General features: G+C 43.1%; 1 long non-coding RNA gene across 2 annotated transcripts in view; it reads left to right on the forward strand.

The window, feature by feature from the left end:
- The first annotated feature begins 1,340 nt into the window (after window positions 1-1,340).
- LOC143976015 (uncharacterized) overlaps window positions 1,341-22,694 on the forward strand; it is a 95,257-nt gene continuing 73,903 nt past the window's right edge. Inside the window, exons 1-2 of one of the 2 annotated variants that reach the window (XR_013272451.1) lie at window positions 1,341-1,450; window positions 2,496-2,677. This is a non-coding gene — a long non-coding RNA (uncharacterized LOC143976015). The remainder of the gene's footprint in view (window positions 1,451-2,495; window positions 2,678-22,694) is intronic. The other variant, XR_013272452.1, reaches the window with a different exon arrangement.

A 22,694-nucleotide genomic window follows, 5' to 3' on the forward strand; every position in this document is an offset into this window, starting at 1 on the left:
AATTCAAGAAATTATTCATAGAAGTGTCCCAATCTTAAGACAACTTGATTCCCCAATCATTGCAATTCAGCTTTGCCATAAATGCATGTAAGGTTTCAACACAATCTTTCCCTGTAAGGAGGGTATCATTTATGTACTTCTTGGAGACCAAAAGTTCTGGAGGAGGCTCAGCATTGATGACACCCTCCTCCAACCTCCAAATTAACAAATTCGCTAGGCTCCTGACAAACTTGGAATTTTTCAAAAAAAAGTTGGTGTTTTCACTAAATCAGAGGTTGGATATAAAGATCAATATATTTCCCCACTCTCTAGGGCATTGAGTTATTACCGCTTACAATGGGACACCCAGGGGGTTGCTCCATATTATTGTGAACCTTTGGAAGGTAATATAAAATAAGTATTTATGGAGCAACGGGCACCAAATAACTTATCTGTTTCTTGACAATAATTCCTTTTCTCTTGTTAGTTCTTGGCTCTGGAGTCACCCTTTAAGACCTTATATGTATAACCATCTGACAATATCCGATTCATTTCCATAAGATAATCCTCTTTTTAAAGGTTAAAGATTCCTCCCCCCTTTTTTTGGCAGGGTGTATTAACAAATCCCTGTGTTTGCAAAGGTACTGAATACCTAACTGAACATCATTATCTGTCCTTTACTAACAGTTTATATGGTCTAGATATTTAATAACTAGATCCCTAAAAACTGACAAACTTGGTGGTAAGTTTCTTGGAGGGTTGAGAAGGGAGGCGTTTGACAGACCAAAATGTTTTGTTATCACTGTTGCATCTAACCTCTTCTCATGTACAATAGAGTTACTAAGAAAATGCCTTTTGATATTGAGTTTCCTGACATACGGTACTTTTGCAAATCTATAAAACTTTCAAATTTATTTAAACCCCATGAGGGAGCTTATTTCAAGGGGATTTTTAAACTAAGAGATACTCAAAGACCTGGACTTGATGACTATATCAGCTATGCCCCACTTCTGGAATAAATATACTGTATATGAGACAGTTTAATACACATGAAAGACAACTCTAAAAAAGGAATATGCAAGAAACATCAATGTATACAGCAAGGCATTACAAGAAAAATGGCAAATACGTATGAAAATAACAAAATACCATCTCAAAGAAGAAAGACTGTCAATACTGCTAAAAAAAACAAAAAAAAAACAACAAAAGAGATACATATAATATAAACAACAAGACATATACCTTTTTGACATAAATGTCAGACCAATGCTGTCACCTGATCGAGGCCGAGCTGACGCGAGGGCTTCCCCTTACACCACCTGTCCTGTTTCTACTGAACGTGATGACAGGATATAACAGGGCATAGATTGGCATGTGTGCCTTGTAGGAGATTTTAGCAGGAAGAACCTTGCAGCGGGTGCGGAGGAGCAGGCAGACTGATCAACTGACTGATGCAGATACACAACAGCAGGTGAGGAACCATGGGCAGCAAGCAGGCTGGCCAGCAGGCCAATGTAAGATATTCTGGAAGATGTGGAGATGCTATAGCAGGAACAGCAGGCAGCAAGCAGGTTTGCAAGAAGGCAGATGCAAGATCTCAGGTGGTCAGGTAGGCAAGAGTCAGCATCAGCGGGGCAGCAGAGGTGCAGAATCAGGAACCAAACCAGAGTCAAGGCCAGTCCGGGATCACTATCGGGAGAGCAGAGAAGGTACAAAAACAGCAGGCAGAAGGCAGGGTCAGATCACAAGCCAGAATCAGCAATGGGGTATCAGAAACAATGATGGTCAAGACAAGCTGGGAAATACAGGGTCAGGTCACAAACGGAAGAAGCTGACGACCACTCAGCAATCCTCTAGTCTCTGGAGCCCCTTTAAATGGACAAATGATCGCCAAATATTCACACATGCTCATACTAACACGCAGTTAGGGAACATCTGGTTGTGATTTCCCTGACAAATACCAAGTTCATGGTAGCAAACAGTCTCCCCTGGCTTGAAGGGAGGATACAAGGACACAAACACACAACCTTTGCAATAAAATTAAAAAAATAATCAAATACCAAAGACTACAAAATACTCCTTATATATCTCAAATGTGGAGAAGCTATCTATCTATCTATTTATATATATATATATATATATATATATATATATATATATATATATATATATATCTGTCTATCTATCTATCTATCTATATATATATATATATATATATATATATATATATATATATATATACTCCACTTTCGTTGAGAATTTTTTTTCCCATCTGGGTGTTCAATGTACATTGCAAGGCTTTTGTCAATCTTTGCAGCAGATTCCTACCTTTTGTTGCTGTTAAGAAATAGCTGTTTATTTCACCAGACTGATTGCAGCCTTCTGAATGGGAGGGTCTGGTTCATCATAATCACCTGGTGCACTTTCTGTGTTCTAATGAGGGAAGCTGCAGTGCCTGAAGTCAGAAGTATTTAATCTTTAGGAAGTATCTCCCCAAGCTTACATTTCTGTTGCAGGGGGTGCCTGAAATCTGTATCGTATCTTACTCCAGACTTCTGAGGAAATCAGCAAGCCAATTAAACAAGCAGGGATTACATTTATATGGGCATTCTCCAACAGTGTAGAGAACACTTCCAGGTTGCCATATTAAATTGAATTTTACAGAAAAATTACAGCGGCTTCAGATTGAAAAGAAAAGGTAATTTTTTTTAATAACATCAAATGACAACATGGCTTGTGTAGCATATGATATATTATTGTTTTTATTTGCTGTATTTTTTTTCCCCATGAAAGCGGTGTTGCCGTTTAAGTTTTGTTATGTGAAAGAGAAGATGTAACCAACATAATGTAGGTATACCAATTAGCCTGCAAAATTCAAAATATACTTAAACTATATTAGTCTTGAGAGTGTTGTAATTTGGTGAGAACTATTTTGGCTTTAGCATGGAGTTTTATCTTTTCGTTTAGCTTTTTGTTTTCGTTTTTGGATATAGAAGGATCACAACCACTGTCAGACTTGTAATGCTGCCTTGATTTCATCTCCTGTCCCTGTGACAGTTGCACCCAACAGTAATTGAGATAGATTAAGGGATGACAACAACAACAACAGCAGCAGAAAAGAACTCAAGTATTCAAGTTACTCAAGTATTCAAGAACTCAAGACTTAATGTGATTGTAGCCATATTAGTGCAATTGTGATAGAGAAAATTGAGTACTGTCCGTGATACTTTTTTTATTTGCACTAACATACAATTTTTCAGCAACGAGGTCCTGTTGATAGCAGTATGGAAGTTGTTGTGAGGAAATGAAATGGGGAGTGTAAGCAATGTAATCAATCGATGCATATAATTAGTGTTATATAGAGGGTTGCTGGTTTACATGCACATGGTTAATAGTTTATGAAAATAATGCAGGAACCTAGATCTGAGGTAATAGTCCGAGAATTTGGAGGGGCTGAGTCGTGACAAACGGGGTTTGGGGTTGGGGGGGGGTGGTTAGTTGAATAGTTGTTTGTTAGGCCCTGCGAGGCCAACGGTTGGGATACTGTTATGTTAGCAGGACCCAACTTGTGTTGTAACTGTTCTAAAAATTGAAAATTTAATAAACAGAAGTTTAAAAAAAAAAAAAACATACAATTTTTCAGGACAAGCTTTCGGGGTATGTCCCCTTCTTCAAGGTCCAAGCAGTACTGATTTACACATTTTTAAGCAGAATGTAAAAACAAAACAAAAAAAAAAACACCTCTGAGGGAAAGAACCCCCTTTACAACCCCCTCTGTGACTAGCAACCCCCCCCCCCCCCCCTCCATTCCATAGCTCTCCCTCTGTCTTATCTCACTAACTCTTCTGTTATCTTTATTGCAATTGATTTGTATGTGTTTTTTTTGTTGTTTTTTTTTTCTCTCTTCTTTCCCTCAGAGGTGTTTTTTCTTTTTTTCTTTTTTCTTTTTACATTCTGCTTAAAAATTTGTAAATCAGTACTGCTTGGATCTTGAAGAAGGGGACATACCCCGAAAGCTTGTCCTGAAAAATTGTATGTTAGTGCAAATAAAAAAAGTATCACTGACAGTACTCAATTTTCTCAAGAACTCAAGGAAAGGTTCAGAACTTCTGTCAGGTTTTCATTGTTGTACCTCCAGGGAGACTCCTCTCCCTTTCTGCCTGATAGTGATCACAGGCCTAAAATGTAAAGAAAAATCTCTTTAGATCAAATTAAAAACCGGTTGGAAATCCTAACCCTTTCCACCTTATCGAAATCTAAATAAATAAATAATATTTTTGATGGAATTGTAGTGTCTTGTGCTTTAATTGTAACTATTTTAGCTGTAACAGTTGAAATAAGTAATCACTCCATGCTTAAATTTGTTTCCCCCTGCGGTTTCAATGAACATAAAAAAACTAGCTGGAATCTATTGATGATAATTGATAAAGAACAGTATAATTAAGTAAAAACAGATACAAGGAAGGCTTTATCAAAATGAAAAGGAAGGAATGTCTGAATTGTCAAAACAAGGAAGATATGATTAACCACTTGCTTACTGGGCACTTAAACACCCTTCCTGTCCAGACCAATTTTCAGCTTTCGGTGCTCTCACACTTTGAATGACAATTACTCATGCAACACTGTACCCAAATGAATTTTTTGTCTTTTTTTTCCCACAAATAGAGCTTTCTTTTGGTGGTATTTGATCACCTCTGGGGTTTTTATTTTTTGCGCTATAAATGAAAAAAGACCGAAAATTTTGAAAAAAAAACGCATATTTCTTTGTTTCTGTGACAGATTTATGCAAATTATAAATTTTTCTTCATAAATTTTGGCCACAATTTATACTGCTACATATCTTTGGTAAAAATAACCCAAATTAGTGGATATTATTTGGTCTTTGTGAAAGTTAGAGAGTCTACAAGCTGTGGTGCGAATCACACAAAATTGATCACATCTGATGTACTGGTGAACTATCTCGCTTCTTGTGACCCGAACAAGTCAGGAAAGTACAAATACCCCCCAAATGACCCCTTTTTGGAAAGTAGACATTCCAATGTATTTAGTAAGAGGCATGGGGAGCTTTTTGATGTTGTCATTTTTTCCCACAATTCTTTGCAAAATTAAGATTTTTCATTTTTTTTTCTCCACAAAATTGTCATTGTAATAGGTTATTTCTCTCACATGGCATGTGTATACCACAAATGACACCCTCCAAAAAATTCTGCTACTCCTCCTGAGTATTACAATACCACATGTGTGGGACTTTTTCACAGCCTGGCCACATAGAGAGGCCCAACATGCAGGTAGCGCCATCATGTGTTCTAGGAACATAAATTACACATCTAACTTGTTGACTATTTATTACACTTTTGAAGTACCAGGACAATGACACGTGACACGTGACACTGATGACAGATGGCACTGATACGTTGGCAATGATGACACTTATACGTGGCACTGATGACACGTGGCACTGATGAAAGATGACACTAATATGTGGCACTGATGACAGATGGCACTCATACGTGGCACTTATAAGTGGCACTGATGACACGTGGCACTAATACGTGGCACTGATGACAGATGGCACTAATACGTGGCACTAATACGTGCCACCGATGACAGATGGCACTAATACATGGCACCGATGACGCGTGACACTGATGACAGATGGCACTGATAAGTGGCATTGATGACACGTGACACTGACAGGTGGCACTGATGACAAATGGCACTGATACGTGGCACTGATGACAGATGCACTAATACGTGGCACTGATGACACGTGGCACTGATGACAGATGGCACTTATACGTGGCACTGATGACAGATGGCACTGGGGACAAATGGCACTGACAACAGGTGGCACTGGGGGCAGGTGGCACTGGGGGCAGGTGGCACTGGGGGCAGGTAGCACTGGGGGCAGGTAGAACTGGGGTGGATGGCACTGGGGCGGATGGCACTGGGGCAGGATGGCACTGGGACAGGATGGATGGCACTGCTGGGGGAGGCTGGATGGCACTGCTGGGGGAGGATGGATGGCACTGCTGGGGGAGGATGGCACTTTTTTTTTTACTTTTTTTTTTTTTTACTTTTACAAAGGAAAGCAGAACGGCTGCAGCTGCAGCCGTTCATCTCTCCCCTCTCACACGCTGTCTGTGTGAGGAGGGAGAGCGGTGCTGAGAGATGATCTCATATGTTTACATATGAGATCATCTCCCATTGGACACGCCGATCGCGCTGTAAACGGCCGCTGTGATTGGCCGTTTACAGCGATCTGTGTTTGCCTGTCCCCGGGGGACACGGTGAACACAGAACTTCCGCGATGCGCGCCCGCGGCGGCGCGCATTGTGGAAGTAAACATTAGGACGTCCAGGGGCGGCCTCCCGGACGAACGTGCCTGCCCTACGGCCATCATTCGGCTATAGGGCAGGCGCGAGGTGTTTAATGACATCTCATCTGCACCATATTTAACAGTTATTTTCATTAGGACATGTGTTTACCATTTCCAGTATATTAGACCTCTTTGAGTGCTTTATGATCTATAGAGATAAACACATAGTGTAAAGCTGGCCATGGGCAGATCTATTTTTTTTCTTTTCAGCCAGCCGGTTGAGGAAAAAACCCTGAACCGATTCCCCCATCCATACATTCAAAGTAGATGGGGAATCCCCCCACGCCTGCTACCAGAATACACTGATCAGCACTGTAGCTCATTGGCTGAAAGTGCTGATTGAGCGAACATATACCAATAGTCCCATTTAAAAAAAGGCAAAGGTTAGATCAACTTCTCTTGAATGGGAACAGCCATTCTATGTATGTTCAGCTTAAAGTGCAACTTAACCAATAACAACTTGATAAAAAATAATGTTCTTTAGCAAGGAACATAAATTCCATATTAATAACCATGCTACCAAAATTAGTGTGTGCTGTAAATTGCCCTCAGCATTGCTTTTTTTTCTTCCTGCCAGAGGCTGCCACTTTGCTGAAGCCAAGAGCCACTGAGCAGCAGTACATATTTAGCAGATCAGCCTCTAGTGGCTCTGATGTTTGGCACAATGCCAAAAATGAGGAGCAACTGAGCATGCGCAGAGCAGGGTGAGGCAGTGTATTACTGTATTTTAAAAAGTATAGACACTTCTTTTTCCCATTTTACATAGCTACACCTGCAGAAGGAGCCAGCCTGAAGTGATCTAGCAGGATTTCATTTTCTTAACGACTTCAATACCAGGCACTTAAACACCTTCCTGCCCAGACCAATTTTGAGCTTTCAGCGCTGTCGCACTTTGAATGACAATTGCGCGGTCATGCTACACTGTACCCAAATGAAATTTTTATCATTTTTTTCCCACAAATAGAGCTTTCTTTTGGTGGTATTTGATCACCTCTACGGTTTTTATTTTTTGCGCTACAAATAAAAAAATACTGAAAATTTTGAAAAAAAAATGTTTTTTTTTGTTTCAGTTTCAAAACTTTGTAAATAAGTACGTTTTCTCCTTCACTGATGGGCACTGATGGGGCTACACTGATGGGCACTGATAAGGCGGCACTGATGGGCACCAATGTGGCACCAATGAAGTGGCACTGATAGGCGGCACTGATGGGTGACACGGATGGGCGACACGGACGGACACTGATAGGTGGCACAAATTGGCACTGATAGCTGGCACGGATGGGCGGCACGGATGGGCACCGATGGGCATGGATAGGCGGCACAGGTGGGCATGGATAGGCGGCACAGGTGGGCACTCATAGGCGGCACAGGTGGGCACTCATAGGCGGCACAGGTGGGCACTCAGGCGGCACAGGTGGGCACTCATAGGCGGCACAGGTGGGCACTCATAGGCGGCATCGGTGTTATACTATAGTAATGGATACCAATCAGTGCCAAACAATAATGCACTGATTGGCACCCATTGTGCTGACTGGCATCCCTGGTGGTCTAGGGAGGATTATGACCTTTATTACCTTTTCCCTGGTGGTCTGGTGGCGTCCCTGGTGGTCCAGTGTGGGCATCCTCGGAGGGGCTGTGCTGATAATCGATCAGCACAGACCCCCCCAGTCAGAGGAGCAGCCGATCAGCTCTCCTCTACTCGCGTCTGACAGACGCGAGTGAGGGAAAGCCGATCACTGGCTCTTCCCATTTACACTGTGATCAGTCGTGATTGGACACGGCTGATCACATGGTAAAGAGTCTCCGTCGGAGACTCTTTACCGAGATCGTAGTTGCCGGGTGTCAGACTGACACCCCGCAATAACGATCGCCGCGATGCGCGCCCCCGGGGGCGCGCAGCGGCTCATAATCCTGATCACGTCATATGACGTCCGGTCAGGATTATGAAACCACTTTGCCGCCGTCAATTGCCTATAGGGCGGGCGGCAAGTGGTTAATAAATGTCCAGTTTAAGTATAATGTGACTGTAAGAGCAGGCTTACCAGAAACACTCCAATGCACCAAGTTGTTCTTAGTAGAGAGTTTTAGATCTTAGTGAACAAGACATCATTTTAATTGAGTAAAACTGTATAATATTTTTTATCAGTTTTAAAATTCACTTTTAAAACACATTAGACTTACCGTATATACTCGAGTATAGGTCGATCCGAATATAAGCCGAGGCCCCTAATTTACCACAAACAAAATGGGAAAATGTATTGACTCGTGTATAAGCCGAGGGTGAGACATGCCTGTCCATCCCTGTGTGTCCATCCATCCCTGTGTGTCCGTCCATCCCTGTGTGTCCGTCCATCCCTGTGTGTCCGTCCATCCCTGTGTGTCCATCCATCCCTGTGTGTCCATCCTACCTGTGTCCTGTGCCTTTGTCCTTCTGCAGCCTGTGTCGATCTGCATGTAAAAACATGCCAGGATCGCCGCACCTCTTCTATTCTGTGACAGACGGCGGCCATTCCACTGTTCAAAAGCCGCGCCTCCATCTGTGATAGGCGGAACACTCAATTTCCCAGCAGTCAGTGTTCCGCCTATCACGGACATCCTCTCATCCTCGTCCGTAGTACGAGGATGAGCGGATGTCCGTGATAGGCGGACCACTGACTGCTGGGAAATTGAGTGTTCCGCCTATCACAGACAGGGAGGCGCGGCTTTTGAATTGTGGAATGGCCGCCGTCTGTCTGCTCGACACGCTGATCGGGTAGACAGACGGCGGTGACTCGAGTATAAGCCGAGGGGGGCACTTTCAGCCTCAAAAAAGGGGCTGAAAATCTCGGCTTATACTCGAATATATACGGTACATATCAGAGAGAATTATGGGTTATTACCTAAACTATATGGTAAAAAAAAAAAAATTACATAAAATTTGACTGGAATATTTTAAATCAGCTTTGAGCAAAAACACACATATACTGTATATACTTTACTTACCATTACCACATGAGCTAACGATATTGCTGAATTAGAGGAGGAAACAAGAGTAGCTGGAAGAAACCAAAACAGGCACAAGAAAAACAATTCCTATAAAAACCTTTCTGCTGCAATTTGGACCAAAGACTTTTTGTATGTCTCAGAATGAATTAAGTCCTAGCCACTTCAGCCACGGAAGATTTGGCTGCTGAATGACCAGGCCATTTTTTCCCCACACAGAGCTTTCGTTTGGTAGTATTTGATTGCCTCTGCGGTTTTTATTTTTTGAGCTATAAACAAAAAAAAGAGTGTCAATTTTGAAAAAAAAACACAATATTATGTACTTTTTGCTATAATAAATATCCTCATTTTTTTTTTTTTAAAGATTTTTTTTTTTCTCAGTTTAGACCGATATGTATTCTTCTACATATTTTTGGTAAAAAATGGCAATAAGCGTATATTGATTGGTTTGTACAAAAGTTATAGCGTCTACAAAATAGGGGATAGATTTATAGTATTTTTATTATTATTTTTTTTTTTTACTATTAATAGTGGCGATCTGTGATTTTTATTGGGACTGCAACATTATGGCGGACACATCGGACACTTTTGACACATTTTTGGGTCCATTGCCATTTATACAGGGATCAGTGCTATAAAAATGCACTGATTATTGTAAAAAATGTCACTGGCAGGGAAGGAGATAAAACTAGGGGGCGATCAAGGGGTTAACTGGGTTCCCTGTGTGTATTTCTAACTGTAGAGGGAGGGGACTGACCTAGAGGAAATGACAGATCGTGGATCCTAGCTATTAGGAACTCACAATCTGTCTCTCCTCACAGAACAGGGATTTGTGTGATTACACACATGTCCCTGTTCTACCTCTTGTGCCTGCAATCGCTTGTGGCCAACGGTCATCACGACCATCGGTCACGAGCATCAGCTCCCCCGCAGTGTAGCGAGTGAGTGTGCACGCCTGCTATCCTGATCCCACGAGCCAATGTATAGCTACGACAGCTCACGGGATTGTGCCGACCTGCCACAGTATAATGACGACGGCTGGTCGGCAAGTGGCTAGAGACCCTATAGTTCTGCAAAATGTATATTTAACAAAAATATGAATACATGTACCTAGAACTGGTAGTTTTGAATTTCATAGAATATGTTGTTATGGACAGTACAAATATTCTGCATCTATTAACCACTTCAGCCCCGGACCAATAAACACCTTAAGGACCAGAGGTCTTTTTCCAATTTCGGACTGCGCTGCTTTAACTGGTAATTGTGCGGTCATGCAATATTGCACCCAAACGAAATTTGCGTCCTTTTCTTCCCACAAATAGAGCTTTCTTTTGATGGTATTTGATTGCCTCTGCGATTTTTTTTTTTTGCGATATAAATGGAAAAAGAGCGAAAATTTTGAAAAAGATATTTTCTTCTTTTTGTTATAAGAAAAATCGAATAAACTAAATTTTAGTCATACATTGAGGGCAAAATTTATTCAGCCACATGTCTTTAGTAAAAAAAATGTCAATAAGCGTATATTTTTTGGTTTGCGCAAAAGTTATAGCGTCTACAAACTAGAGTACATTTTCTGGAATTTACACAGCTTTTAATTTATGACTGCCTATCTCATTTCTTGAGGTGCTAAAATGGCAGGGCAGTACAAACCCCCCCCCCCCAAATTGTCCTAAGGGATTGAATAATGACAAAAAAAAAAAAATTTTTTTTACAAAAAGTTGTCACTAAATGATATATTGCTCACACATGCCATGGTTATATGTGGAATTGCACCCCAACATATATTCTGCTACTTCTCCCGAGTATGGGGATACCACATGTGTGGGACTTTTTGGGAGTCTAGTCGTGCACGGCCCCCCCGAAAACCAATCACCACCTTCAGGATTTCTAAGGGTGCAAATTTTTGATTTAACTCCTCACTACCTATCACAGTTTCGAAGGCCATAAAATGCCAAAATAGCACAAAACCCCCCAAAATGACCCCATTTTGGAAAGAAGACACCCCAAGCTATTTACTGAGAGGCATGTTGAGTCCATGGAATATTTTATATTTTGCCACAAGTTGCGGGAATATTACAAACTTTTTTTTTTTGCACAAAGTTGTCACTAAATTATATATTGCTCACACATGCTGTGGGCATATGTGAAATGACACCCCAAAATACATTCTGCTGCTTCTCCTGAGTACGGGGATACCACATGTGTGGGACTTTTTGGGAGCCTAGCCGCGTACGGGACCCCGAAATCAAAGCACCGCCTTCAGGATTTCTAAGAGCATACATTTTTTATTTTACTCCTCACTACCTATCACAGTTTTGAAGGCCATAAAATGCCAAGATGGCACAAAACCCCCCAAATGACCCCATTTTGGAAAGTAGACACCCCAAGCTATTTTCTGAGGGCCATGTTGAGGCCATTGAATATTTTTTTTTTGTCCCAAGGGATTGAATAATGACAAAAAAAAAAAAAATTTTTTACAAAAAGTTGTCACTAAATGATATATTGCTCACACATGCCATGGTTATATGTGGAATTGCACCCCAAAATATATTCCGCTACTTCTCCCGAGTATGGGGATACCATATGTGTGGGACTTTTTGGGAGTCTAGTCGCGCACGGCACCCCGAAAACCAATCACCACCTTCAGGATTTCTAAGGGTGCAAATTTTTGATTTAACTCCTCACTACCTATCACAGTTTCGAAGGCCATAAAATGCCAAAATAGCACAAAACCCCCCAAAATGACCCCATTTTGGAAAGAAGACACCCCAAGCTATTTACTGAGAGGCATGTTGAGTCCATGTAATATTTTATATTTTGCCAAAAGTTGCGGGAATATTACAAACTTTTTTTTTTTTGCACAAAGTTGTCACTAAATGATATATTGCTCACACATGCTATGGGCAGAAGTCAAATTACACCCCAAAATAAATTCTGCTGCTTCTCCCGAGTACGGGGATACCACATGTGTGGGACTTTTTGGGAGCCTAGCCGCGTACGGGACCCCGAAAACCAAGCACTGCCTTCCGGATTTAAATATAAAATGCTACCAAAAAACTGTTAGCGATCGCAGGGATCAGGCCTGACTCTGCGATCGCTGCAGTTATGTGTTTAGTGTTTTGTAAGTGACAGTGATCGATCAATACTGCACTTGGGTGGGCTGGGCAGAGGGGCAAAACGCAGGTGCTAGCAGGTATCTGGGCTGATCCCGCTAACAATGCGTTTTTTTGGAACCCTGAACTGCTGGGGACGCTAGTATAGATCTGATCAGATCAGATATTGATCTGTTCAGATTCTATACCACTACGGGAGGTGTATGCTTTGCGCGTGGGTGTTAGCGGTACTGGCACTAACCTAACGCTGCCTGGGGCGACGCAGACCCTGACCCTAAAATTGATATCACCCGCCGGGTGATCAGGGGGTTAAACCTTTATTGGGTAATAAATGGTGGGTGCCCTGATGCTATAAAAAGCAAACTAACCAGAGTCACCCGTAACCCGTAACACTTATACGGTGATCAGTGGTGAAAGGGTTAACTAGGGGCAATCAGGGGGTTCAAATTTTTTATTAGGTAGTATATGGGGGTCCCTGACGCTATATAAAAATCTGACGGGGAACCTAAATAACTAACTGGCTAACCAGCGTCACCAGTGACACTTATACTGTGATCGCTGGTGAAAGGGTTAACTAGGGGCAATCATGGGGTTAAAACCATTATTGGGTAGTATATCGGGGTACCTAGCGATATAAAAACCTGGCGGTGAACCTAAAAAAATAACTAGCTACCTAGCGACAGTAGCGACACTGATGCAGCGATCAGAAAAATGATCGCTTAGTGACACTGGCAAAAGGGGGTGAAAGGGTTAACTAGGGGCAATCAGGATGTCAAAACCATTATTGGGTAGTATATCGGGGTACCTAGCGATATAAAAACCTGGCGGTGTACCTATGTGTACCTATGTGTCAGTGTAGTGTTTTGGTGCACTTACTTTTAGTCTTCTCCTCGTAGTCCGGTCAAAAAGACCGCCCCGAGGAGAATGACATCACTTCCTCCTTCCTGTGTAAACAATACACAGTGGGAGGAAGTTCGTCATTGGCCAGGAGCGATCCAGAGGGGGTGGCCAGAAACCAACGGCCATCCCCTCATCACGGATCGCTCCCGGAGGGAAACGGACCGCCGTATCCAGCGGGAGGGGGTCCGATCGGACCCCCCACCTGCTGGAAGGCAGGCACGTACATCTACGTGCTTGTGCCTGCCTGTGCCATTGCGATGACGTATAATGGCAATACGGCGGTCCTTAAGTGGTTAAAAGCTGCTTAAAGGACCATATAAAAATGTACATTTTACTCAGGGAAGCACTGTTGGAATCAACATATTTATGAGCGCAAAGGACTGTAAAGAAAAGAGTCAGGGAATCTGGATATGGCATGAGGTTTAGTAGCATGTTTTACATACTCCTACCTTATATCAGTGTTTTCCAAATGTTGATCAGTTGTGTAATAACACCACAACATTTTTAACTTATAACTAAAAGCAAATTTTGTTTTTACATTTTAGATAATTAGGGTAAGGGAGGGTTTATAATCCCTGTTAAAGGTTGTTTCTGCCATCTGTATCCCATCGGGTAGATTTCCTATCACTTCCTGTCCCATTGCCAAAATAATAAGTAAGAGAAAATCACTCACAAATTAGGGAAGTCATGGCTATCACCAGGCTCACCAGAACCAGTGTCCCCAGTGAAAGATTTCCCCTCTATTCCTACTCTGGTGATGACCAAACATTTGGGATTTCTTTCACTTATACTCTCTGTGATAACAGTAAACAGAACAAATAGAGAGGGTGAATTTTTACTAGTGAGGACAGAGACAACAATAAAAACACCAGACAGGTGTTCTAATGCTTCTTCTCTCAATCCAAAAATAAGAAAAAATGACCTTTGGTTATACTTGAAAGCTGAGCTCCACGCAAAATGGGGAAGCTCCGCTTGTCTGCCTCCATCTCCCCACTGTTGACACATTTGGCACCGTTTGGGGGGAGCGGGTACTTGGTTTTGACAGGTACCTGCTCCCACTTCTGGCTCAGTTCACCCCCCCTCCTTCCCCTGCAGCCTTCTGGGACCTGTGAAGTGTCTATGGGCCATTCACAAAGCGCAGAGTGCAGAGCGCAAACCGCAAGGCTTTACTACTGGTTTCCCTTAGTAAAGATGGCCGATTGAAGAATCAACTCGGGGGAGGGCACTGCTGGATGCCTGGACAGGTAAGTGCCCTATTATTAAAAGTCAGCAGCTACAGTATTTGTAGCTGCTGACTTTTACATTTGGGGGGGGGGGGCTGAAGCTCCTCTTTAAGTGCAATGTTAAAAGTTGCTAAAGAAAATGAGACCAATGACTATACTGCTGCAGCACTGTCCGTTATTGCCATATATGCCATCCCATGATGCCAGTACTTGTGCCCTTCCTCACTGGCTCCTGCTGATGGTTCTCTGTTAAGTGAGGAGAGAAAGAGCCAAGAGAGTCGCTGTTCTCTTGCACATCACTGGATTGAGATTGGGCTCAGGTAAATTTGAGGGGAGTCTGGGGGGAACTCCATAGAATGCATTAGGGTAAAAAAAACCTTCTGTCTTTAGAGACACTTTTAATTTAATTTCTAAACAGAAGTTTTTTATTCATTATAAACAGGATTGTGATGCTTGAGAACAGCAAACACAGTTTATGGAAAGTACAATGCAATGTATTTACATACCATTTTTGTAACAAACTATGCTAGCACTATAATACTTACATTTAATTGGCTGGTAAGATAGGGTAGTCTTGATACTACTTTTCTTAGACCATGTAATAGTAATAAAGAATAAGTATTAACCACTTTGCTGGCTTAAGGAATAAGCCCCGGACAATTTTGCTGGCTTAAAGCGGTTCTGCACTCATAATAATACATTTGCCCATTCTGTTGCCTCTAGACTGTAATAGCCGAAATCACGCGAGATTTCGGCTGTATTAGCCGAAATCTCGCGAGATTTCGGGTGCATTAGCCGCAATGTCTCCTGGGATTACTTGGACGAGATCCCAGGAGACAGTGCGGGCTTCAGCAGGAAGTGATGCTGATCCCCGCAAGAGACCGCCCATCGCCGCAGGGGAGGAAAATAAAAAACTACGAATTACAAAAGGTAGATTAATAAAAAAAAAAAAACATGTGGCATTATCAAATGTACGGTCTAGAGGCAACAGAATGGGCAAATGTATTATTATGAGTGCAGAACCGCTTTAACAACAGACCACTTTTTGTGATTCAGCACTACGTCATTTTAACTGACAATTGCGCGCTACATGGCTCCCAAACAAAATTGACGTCCTTTTTTTCCCAGGGATAGAGCTTTCTTTTGGTGGTATTTGACCACCTCTGTGTTTTTTATTTTTTGCGCTATAAACAAAAAAAGAGCATCAATTTTGAAAAAAACACATTATTTTCTACTTTTTACTATAATAAATATCCCAAAAATATATAAAAACATTTTTTTCCTCAGTTTAGGCCAATACGTATTCTTCTACATATTTTTGGTAAAAAAATCGCAATAAGCGATTATTGATTGGTTGGCGCAAAAATTATAGCGTTTACAAAATAGGGGATAGATTTATGGCATTTTTATTAATAATTTTTTTTTACTAGTAATGGCGGCGATCAGAAATTTTTATTGTGACTGCGACATTATGGTGGACACATCAGACATTTTAGACACATTTTTGGGACCATTGTCATTTATACAGCAATCAGTGCTATTCAAATGCACTGATTCCTGTGTAAATGACACTGGCAGTGAAGGGGTTAACCAGGAGGTGGCAGTGTAGGGGTTAAAGTGGAAGTAAACCCATGGATTTAAACAGTTAAAAAAAAAAGGCATGCCGGGAACGCTAACTGCACATTGGCTGTGCTCTCAGCCAAACTATCGAACCATCCAATGGCTGGTGTCATAACGAATCACATGTGCAGCACCATAGCAGTTAAAGATTAAACAGAGGAAAAGATGGCAGCTTCCTTGGCTGAAAACGATAGGGGAGTTTACTTCCACTTTAAGTGTGACCTAGGGGCGTGTTTCAAACTGTTCCAATCACAGGGAGCAGAGATCAGTGTCACTTGTTACTAGGCAGGACGGGGAGATGCTGTTTACATTGGCATCCCCCCGTTCTTTCTCCCCGTGAGACGAACGCGGGTATCCTCGCTGCAATCGAGGCCGCGGGACCCGCGGTCGGACTCACGGGGGTCCCGACCAGCATGCGTGTGCATCAAAGGGATGTTCCTGTATGCCCATTTGCCTGTCCGTTCCATTCTGCCGACTTACATCGTTGTGCACCAGTCGGAAGCAGTTAAGATTTATTTACATTTATTATGGGGTAAATCAATAATGGTTGGGTTGCAAAGGCCCATACACATGGGCCGAATGTCGGGCAATAAAAAACAGCTGACATTTGGCCCATGTGTAAGGCAGCCAGTTTGACAAAAGCCAGCTGTTTGGATGGTTTCTGTTGGATGAGCATGCTGGAAAACCAGCACACGACCGACTCTCAATCAGCACTCTCAGCCAAATGGGATGTTCTGATGGGGGGGGGGGGGGGGGAGGTGGCATCCCGCTGACTGAACATGACAGCTTAAGGGGGGAGATCGCTGTACTAATGTCAGATCATTAGTACAGCAGCTCCGACCGAAGCTGTCAGGTTTTTTTTCGCTGATCCCAAAAACAGCTATTAGTGTGTACCAGGATTAAGGCTCTGTTCACACCCTGAAGGCACCATCTAGTGCAAGTTATTTTTGAGTGTTTCTGTGCATTCGCACATGTCGCATTTAGGGCAGCCCATTCATTTTCAAGGACCACTCTACATGGAAAAAATTTTGAAAAATAAGTGCCTGACTCATTTTAAAAATTGTGCTGTAATAAAAAAAAAGCATTGTACTGCATAACTCTGTGTGTTAATAAGATGCATGGGGTGCCATTAAGCACAGCTGCACGTCTGCAAAAGGGCAGGGAGTTTTTTGCATTCCAGGAAAATGTGCAATTTTGCATGCATTTCCACAAAGCACAGGTGTGAACTAAGCCTAATCTGAAAGCATGTCTACTCTTTGTTTTGATTCTCTATTTGGAAGAAAATGTTCTATAATATTTTGAGCTTGCAGCAGAAAATTAGGTCTATAGCTGAAAATGTCTTCCAAACAGGAAGCTCAGAAAACCCTGCTTTTCCCTCCTAGAGCATTTGCTTGTTTTTCACATTGTTGGTTTGTGAGCTGGAAGGCTGTCAAGTTATCGCTGGGGGGTGGATCGGGGGGACAAAGTGAGCTAAGCAGCTAGGGGAATGGCTTGAACAACTTCAGTGCTTTTGCTGTGAACTTTGAGAATACATTGCTTCAGAGTTCCTGCAGCTACAGAGGTCAGTGAAGGCTTGTTTAAACCTTATTTACTGTTTGATAGAACTATGTAATGACTACTATTATATTGAATATTTTTTATTAAAGTGAACAATTTTTGAGATGCAGTTATTAGCCATTCTCATACATACCATACAATAGTATTATTTACTACACTGTAGGGATAGTTTGATAACTCAGGTAGTCCTATAGATCAGAAAGTCGAAATTTGAAAAAATTGTGAGAAACTCAGGACTTTCATGATACAACTGAACTCACAAATTATATTATTAAAAACATAATATTTATTGCACTATTGATATTAAATAGTATTTATTGCACTGTTTATATTACTACAAAGAAGTTCATTGCTACCATTAGCTGCTTCTGTATATTTATCCAGGTAATTGGTCCTCCTCAATTGTTTTCCGGGGATTTGAGCTCTTCATTATTGTCACTTACCAACTTGCACCACCCTTTGACCACCCCCTTTGATTATTGTGATATTATCTACGATGCGTATTTGAAGTTAATTTCTGAATGAGCGGACCTGCCCACACAAACTGGACTTTTCCAGCTGACTGTTCCGTGCGGCCCCCCCACCCCAAAGCACATTGTCCCCATGTTGATGAAGACACGGGCCTCTTCTCGACAACCCTGGCTGTGGGTTGTCGGGGTCTGCGGGCGGGGGGCTCATCGGAATCTGGGAGCCCCTTTTAATAAGGGGGCCCCAGATACTGGCCCCCCACCCTATGTGAATGAGTATTGGGGTACAATGTACTCCTACCCATTCACCTGGTGAAAAAAGGAGCCTGGCTTTCTTCTTCATCGCCGCCCAGGGGTCTTCTTCCGACTTCGGGGGTCTTGTCCCCCTCTTTGGGGGTCTTGTCCCCCTTTTTGGTTCTTCTTGCCGGGCCTCCACTTTCTTCCTTTAGCTCTTTTACTAGTGGTGACTCGGTCTTCTGTCGCCGCCGCCTCTTCTTCCGACTTCGGGGGTCTTGTCCCCCTCTTTGGTTCTTCTTGCCGGGCCTCCGCACCTTCTTCCAGCTCTTTTACTAGCGGTGGCCCGGTCTTCTGTCACCGCTACCGCCTTCTCTTCTTGTTCTTTTTCTTCTTGTTCTTCTTCCTTGAGATGTTGACTCGACGCTCTCTCTGGCCGCAATGACAGGGACGTGGTGTGTGGCGACTTATATAGGGACAATGGGCGGGGTCACCGGGTGATGTCCCCGCCCATTATGATGTCACATTCCCCGAGGATGCTGGGACCAAGTCCACCGGATAGTCTGATCGTGTGTATGCGGCATAAGCCTTTAGAACCTTAATATATATATTATATATGTGTGTATATATATATATATATATATATATATATATATATATATATATATATATATATATATATATATATATATATATATATATATATATATATATATATCTCTAACAGGTTTTCTTCTAATGCCGCATACACACAATGGGACTATCCGGAGGACTTAGTCTGGCGGACAATCCGACGGACTTTGCAGCTGAGGTCTGCCGGACTTTCAAGCGAATGGACTTGGCCACACACGATCACTCCAAAAGTCCGGTCCCGTGATTCCATCAAAGCCTGAGTTTTTCAAGGTAGAAGCGCTGACCACTAGCCTTTTTGGCTTAGCACAATCATACATAGAAAATACATTTATTATTTGATGTTTCTTCTCCCCGAGCTGTCTTCTCCCTAAGCCGTCTCTAATGCCGCCGCCAACTTCTCCTGCTGCTGTGTTCTTCCGCGCAGCTGGTTATCCGTGAATAAAAAACAAAGCCGCTCTTCTTCTGTGGCAGTCTTCTGTGGCCATCTGATGATGTCACCTGGAGAGCCCGCCCCATGACTATGTAAGAGACGCCACACAGCGGGTGACAACACAGTGGAGGAAGACCGCCACAGAAGAAGAGCGGCTTTGTTTTTATGAATGGGTAACTGGTGGTGCGGAAGAACACAGCAGATGGAGAAGACGGCAGCAGCAGGAGAGACAGCTTTGGGAGAAGACAGCTCAAGAAGAAGATGGTGGTGGAAGAGACAGAGGCAGGAAAAGACGGCTCAGGGAAGAAGATGGCTCAGAGCTATTTTACAATAAAGGACTTGTCAAAAACCTGCTTTTTTTTAACATTTCACTGCTTTTTTTGGTGAACGGGTAGGAGTAATGGGGGGGAAGGTTCTGGGGTCCCCCTTACAGATTCTGATAAATCCCCACCCACAGACCAACAACCACCGGCCAGGGATGTTGGGAAGAGGCCCTTGTCACCATCTGGTATGGATTTGGGGGGGGGGGGGGGCTCCACGTCAATTATTTTTACATTTTGGTATGGGGTTCCCCTTAAAGGCCATACCAGACCTGATGGGCCTGGTATGTAGTGTTTTTTTCCCCTTGATTTTTGGAAGTCCACGCCATAATATTATTGAATAAGTACATACCATTGCATGGATTTGAAGAGTTAAAATATGGAATAAACCAAACTGATGTGCATTGGCTAATTATTGATTCCCGGTGAAGTCATGTGACGGTGACGACACGCATTGGATAGACGGTACCCGGAAGTGAAGTCTGGTTGCGAGCTCGGCGCTCATTTTACTATGTGCATGCTTGAATTCGTTTTAATGTGAGTACCCCTATGTTTTATATAAAAATAAATAGTCCAAACCTACTACACTAGAGGTTCCCTCCTTTCTGAATTGTTTCCACACATACCCGCTCTATTTCCCTGAGTGAATCCATACTGACTGACCTAGCCCCAGGAGATGGGATGGTAGATGAAGCAGACACCAGGCTACAAATACACCAGAAACTCTGTTTGGAAAGGAATATGGAGAAAACGCTTTTGAGCGATCACCCAGTTTTGACACTCTGACATGCTGATTACCTTACAACAGTGATGTAAGAAGGTAGCATACCTGCAGGTGTTTCTTATACTGAAGATTCCACTCACTGAAGTCACTGAAGATTTCAAAATTCCACTAAAGTCCCCATTATCGATTTTTATGCTATTTAGCACTTTATCATTTGTTTATTGCTCCATTGCTGGCACTATTTGCACTTTATTTATCATATGAACTTTTATGAACTGAATTAACTTCTTTACATATTTTGATGCCAATTTATTGTATTTATTTCTATTACACTGATTACTTTTAAGTGCCCTGATTCATTATATACTGTAATTACTGTATCTTAGCACCCCATATTTATTTGGTTCTGGAGCACAACACCAATTTTTGATTATCATTATATATTACTCTGTGGGCAGTTTTTGACCCATACAGTGGTTGCAGCATCAGAGAAATTGCTACATTCCTTAGTAGCACAGGAATACCTACTTTACCATAGGCTAATTATGCTGCTGTACAATGCACATTTTCAGGAGGTGATACCATGAGTGGGATTTTAAGGCCTCATGCACACGAGACGCAGATGAAACCTCTGTTAAAAAAAAGCTGAAACGCGCGTTTAGAAACGCGCGTTTTGCCGCGTTTGCATGCCGCGTTTAGACGCGTTTAGACGCGTTTGCGTTTAAACGCGTTTATAAAGATAACATCATGTAGACCCTCCCCAAGCTCTCAAAGCATTTTTTTTAACTATTTCTGCTATTTTGATCAGAGTGAGCAGCAGCAGCATAGAGAGCAGTTGTACACTTGCATTTGCCGTGTCACTTGCCACGGCACCTGCCACAAGTTGTGGATTGTCCACTTGCCACATCACTTGCCACAAGTTGGGGATTGTCCACTTGCCACATCACCTGCCACGTCACCTGCCACAAATTGTGGATTGCCCACTTGCCACGTCACTTGCCACATCACCTGCCACGTCACTTGCCACGAGATGTGGATTGTCCACTTTCCACGTCATCTGCCATGCCACCTGCCACAAGCTGTGGATTGTCCACTTGCCACGTCACCAGCCACATCACCTGCCACAAGTTGTGGATTGTCCACTTGCCACGTGACTTGCCACATCACCTGCCACGTCACTTGCCATATCACCTGCCACAAGTTGTGGATTGTCTACTTGCCGCGTCACTTGCCACATCACCTGCCACGTCACTTGCCACGTCACCTGCCACAAGTTGTGGATTGTTCACTTGCCACGTCACCTGCCACGTCACCTGCCACAAGTTGTGGATTGTCCACTTGCCACGTCACTTGCCACAAGCTGTGGATTGTCCACTTGCCACATCACTTGCCACGTCACCTGCCACGTCACTTGCCACGTCACCTGCCACAAGTTTTGGATTGTCCACTTGCCACGTCACTTGCCACGTCAGCTGCCACGTCACTTGCCACATCACCTGCCACATCACCTGCCACAAGTTGTGGATTGTCCACTTGCCACGTCACTTGCCACATCACCTGCCACGTCACTTGCCACGAGATGTGGATTGTCAACTTGCCATGTCACTTGCCACGTCACTTGCCACGTCACTTGCCACGTCACCTGCCACGTCACTTGCCACGTCACCTGCCACGTCACTTGCCACGTCACTTGCCACGTCACCTGCCACGTCACTTGCCACGTCACCTGCCACGTCACTTGCCACAAGATGTGGATTGTCCACTTGTCACATCACCTGCCACATCACTTGCCTGATCACCTGCCACAAGTTGTGGATTGTCCACTTGCCACGTCACTTGCCACATCACCTGCCACGTCACTTGCCACAAGATGTGGATTGTCCACTTTCCACATCACCTGCCATGCCATCTGCCACAAGTTGTGGATTGTCCACTTACCACGTCACCAGCCACATCACCTGCCACAAGTTGTGGATTGTCCACTTGCCACACCACTTTCCACGTCACCTGCCACGTCACCTGCCACAAGATGTGGATTGTCCACTTGCCACGTCACCAGCCACATCACCTGCCACAAGTTGTGGATTGTCCACTTGCCACGTCCCTTGCCACGTCCCCTGCCACGTCACCTGC

This window comes from Lithobates pipiens, unplaced genomic scaffold, assembly GCF_037356315.1.
Source record: "Lithobates pipiens isolate NorthernLeopardFrog02 unplaced genomic scaffold, aLitPip1_a1.2 Scaffold_13, whole genome shotgun sequence".
In the NCBI taxonomy this organism is placed as follows: Eukaryota; Metazoa; Chordata; class Amphibia; order Anura; family Ranidae; genus Lithobates; species Lithobates pipiens.